Source organism: Pseudoliparis swirei, chromosome 16 (assembly GCF_029220125.1).
Source record: "Pseudoliparis swirei isolate HS2019 ecotype Mariana Trench chromosome 16, NWPU_hadal_v1, whole genome shotgun sequence".
In the NCBI taxonomy this organism is placed as follows: domain Eukaryota; kingdom Metazoa; phylum Chordata; class Actinopteri; order Perciformes; family Liparidae; genus Pseudoliparis; species Pseudoliparis swirei.
The window spans coordinates 1,473,695-1,478,303 of record NC_079403.1 but is presented as its reverse complement, the minus strand read 5'-3'; positions in this window follow the sequence as shown (position 1 = coordinate 1,478,303).

Genomic DNA, 4,609 nt, shown 5'->3' with positions numbered 1-4,609 from the left:
GCTAGGATACACTGAGCCCTCTCCTCTCCCCTCTCCTTATGCACGCTTAGGATACACTGAGCCCTCTCCTCTCCTCTCTCTCCTTATGGATGCTTAGGATACACTGAGCCCTCTCTCCTCTCTCCTTATGGACGCTTAGTAGGATACACTGAGCCTCTCTCCTCTCTCCTTATGGACGCTTAGGATACACTGAGCCCTCTCCTCTCTCCTCTCTCCTTATGGACGCTTAGGATACACTGAGCCTCTCTCTCTCCTCTCTCCTCTCTCCTTATGGACGCTTAGGATACACTGAGCCTCTCTCTCCTCTCTCCTTATGGACGCTAGGATACACTGAGCTCTCTCCTCTCTCCTCCTTATGGACGCTTAGGACAATACACTGAGCCCTCTCTTCTCTCCCTCCTCTCCTTATGGACGCGAGGACACACTGAGCTCCTCTCTCCTCTCTCCCTTATGGACATTTAGGATACACTGAACCCTCCTCTCTCCTCTCCTCTCTCCTTATGGACGCTTAGGATACACTGAGCTCCTCTCTCCTCTCTCTGGATAGGATACACTGAGCCTGCCTCCTCTCCTCTCCTTATGGACGTTTAGGATACACTGAGCTCCTCTCCTCTCCTCCTCTCCTTATGGACGATTAGGATACACTGAGCTCCTCTCCCCTCTCCTCTCCTTATGGACGCTGAGGATACACTGAGCTCCTCTCCCCTCTCCTCTCCTTATGGACGCTGAGGATACACTGAGCACCTCCTCTCCCTCTCCTTATAGACGCTTAGGATACACTGAGCCCTCTCTCTCCTCTCCTTATGGACGCTTAGGATACACTGAGCTCCTCTCCTCTCTCTCCTTATGGACGCTGAGGATACACTGAGCCTCTCCTTATGGACGCTTAGGATACACTGAGCCCTCTCTCCTCTCCTCTCCTTATGGACGCTGAGGATACACTGAGCTCGCCTCCTCTCTCCTTATGGATGGATCTTCATCTCCATCACACATTACTAACCTAAGCCCCTCTCCTCTATCCTTGTGACTTCACGTCTCAGAGGGTCTATGGACCAGGCCGGGTCTGAAGCTGGGCCTGACCAGTGGCGTCCCTAGGCTAAAAACCCAGGGCTAAAGCCCCAATGTTTTCATTAGCCCCAATGTTTTCAACCAAAAAAAAGATTTGGTACACAAGTGGTTAACACCTCCAGGTCGCACGTGACGACATTCACCCAAAACAACGGAGTCAGACTGGCAGCAGGCGCACGTAACAGCAAGCTCCTGTCTGAGAGTGTTTCTATGTCTACACATTTCGCTGCTTCACCCTCTGGGCTAAGCCCAGCGCCGCCGCTCCCATAACGCCGCATCGCTCTGCCGTGATACGCGCCTGACACATCCACGCAATACAGGTGAGCACACTCTCACTAGAAAACTCACTAGCACCCCCCGCCGACAACGCCGCACTGGCTAAGCCTGGATGTATCCAAATCCTAGAGACGCGCCTGGCCTGACCCCTGCCTCCAGCCCTGGCCTTCCCAATGGCCCCGCCTCTCTCTCTGTGCCTCCTGCCTCAAAGGCCGACCTCATTGGTCTGACCTCCTTTTTGTATCCTCAAAGGTTTTTTTCTCTTTTCTTGGGAGTTGTTCCTGTTGTATGTGTCAGATTGTGTGTGTGTGTATGTATATGTGTGTATATGTGTGTGTGTGTGTGTGTGTGTGTGGATAAACAGCGATCAGAGCCCCTGACAGGATTCAGACCGAAGGCTCCGCTGAGACCAGCAGGAAATCCTCCTCCATTGATCGGCCCGTCAGTCAGCGGCTCTGCAGGGACTCTGCCGTACTTGTGAGGACGTCCACGGCCTCATCCAGTGAAACACAGCGAGTTCTTACGGATGATCGGACAGAGGAAGTATTGATTAGGGAATCAAAGGGATCAATGTATTTTCTCTACTTCCTGTAGAACCTGAGTTGGGACATTAGAGATTAATCGCTTCCCTATTTATATTAATCATAACATTTAATTAAAGCTGCAAGCAGCGATGAACGGGTCCTCTTCCTGCTTCGCACGTCGGGGGTGCTGGCCGCACGCCTGCCCCCTCGGCCGAGAGCGCACGCACGGCGTTCGGGCGTTTGACCGTGCGTCACGACACTGATTCTACTTTGCTGGTTGGTGGCGCTTTGACTCTGAGTGAAAAAAGGCTTGTTGATATCCTCAGGCCTTGAATTCTACGAAGCATGAGAAGTTTGGAGCAGATTTGAGCGAGTCCAGGGTTGCCAGCAGGGGGCGCTGTGACAATTTGAACATATACATGCATCATGTGTATCCATGTGAAGTCTAGACCTTGTCATGTAAATTACATGTGAATGTGATTCAACGTGTCGCTACGAGCTTCACAGGGAAGCATCATCAAGGTCTTAGGTCTATTCTGGTATATTTTGAGAGGGATCTGAATAATCTGCGAGGAGCAGTGTATAAAAGTAAAAAACATGTAACTTCCTAGTGCCACTAGTTGGCGCTACGACCAGAATCAAAAATTAGCATATGGATGTCTTCAGGAACAGTATGTCATGAGGTATGAGAAATATGGAGCAGATTCCATAATGTATGGCCGAGTTACAACAATGTCAATTTTCATGGCGAATGGCGTTTCTTTGCCGGTTCGGCAAACGCACAAAGTTTAATATTTCTGAAATCTTTCAAGGCATTTTCAAGACAAAGGTCTCAAGACCATAGTGGCCAAGTTTGGAATGAATCGGGTGTAAGCTCTAGGAGGAGTTAACAGTTTAACAACTGCCCAAAACATGAAAAAAGGCTTTAAAAAGGCTAAAAATGCCGATATTTAGGGATTTATTGCAGCGCCCCCTAATGTTCAAATATTATGAAAAAATTAGGGTACTTTAAGGGATGTCATGTGAACATAGTCCAGTAATTTGGTGAGGATTGGCCAATTAATATGGAAGTTAGGTGTCTTTAAATATCAGGCCACACCCTTTAAATGTTCATTGGTCTATATTCTCTGAACACAATGAGATATCAACAAGATCTTCAGTACTTATGATGACATTGAACCAATAATGGATCCCAGAAATTTTCGAATGAATCGGACAAAGCGTTCTGGAAAAAAGTGAAAAACATATTTTTTTACAAAATTCAAAATGGCGGGAAATCTAGTGAGGCGCATTTGATTTTCACCATAAACTTTTTTGTAGAGCAGGTCCAGGTGAACCCAAAGCAAATTTCAAGTCAATCGATCATTGTTGAAAAAAGTTATTCGCTTTCTACCTCAAGGGGGCGCTAGAGAAAAATGTCTATATGCAAAAATACGAAACCTTGAAAATATCGGGATTTTCGCCAGGCCTGATATGCATCTCAAATTTGACAACTTTTGGAATATGATAAAGGCCTCAAAAGGGCAACATGCTTTTTAGGCTGATTTGCTTTGGCCAATCGGTGGCGCTATGACTAGAATTTTAAATTAGCATATGGATGTCTTCAGGTCACTATGTGATGACATACGAGAATATGGAGCAGATTGGATAATGTATGGCGAGTTACATCATCTTACATGTTAATGGCGAATGGCGTTTCTTTGCCGGTCCGGAGAACGCACAAACTTTAATATTTTTAAAATCTTTCAAAGATTTTTGAAGACAAAGGTCTCAAGACTATACTGGCCTAGTTTGGAATGAATCGGGTTTAAACTCTAGGAGGAGTTAACTGTTTAACAACCCCCCAAAACGTGAGAAAATAATGCAAAAAAGGCATATATTGAGGGATTGATTGTAGCGCCCCCTAATGTTCAAATATTATGAAAAAATTAGGGTACTTTAAGGGATGTCATGTGAACATAGTCTAATAATTTGGTGAGGATTGGCCAATTAATTTCGAAGTTAGATGTCTTTAAATATCAGGCCACACCCCTCGGATGTTCATTGGTCCATATTCTCTGAACGCAATGAGATAAACAATCTTTTAAAGATTTTTGATTGCATTGAAACAATAATGAACCACAACAAGTCGTGTATGAATCACAACTATCGTTTCGGAGGAGTTGAAAATAATGTGTTTTTTACAAAATTCAAAATGGTGGAAATCACAGTGGGCGGAGCTTATGGTCATGATGTATTTTTTTTAGAGCAGGTCTAAGCGGACATGTATGATGAATTTCAAAGTAATCTGTCAGGGGCAAATACCGGGGCCATTTGAACATAAATACAGTCTAGGGGGCGCTATTGAGCCATATTGGCATTTCAAAGCTTTAAAATCATATCAGGTAACTACATATTTGACTCTAAATGTGTGTGCTAAGTTTAGTTAAGTTTCGAAAGCATTTTAGTCTCCCAAAGCCCCTTCGTTGTTTGACGCTGAAGAATGGGTTACTATAACAGTGTTAGACGAAACATAAAATGCTCCGTCTTCTGGCATCATGAAAGTCTAACCTTCATGTGTAACAAATTTGGTGATGATCTGATTTACCTTCTCACTGAAGGAAGCCAAAGAAAAACGATTTTTGTTTCCGTTACCAGTAGGTATGCCACCAGTAAAATAAAAATTAGACTGCACATGTCTTCAGGCCTGGAGTGTCATCACACATGGGGAGTTTAGAACGGATCTGATGATGTGGAGTCGA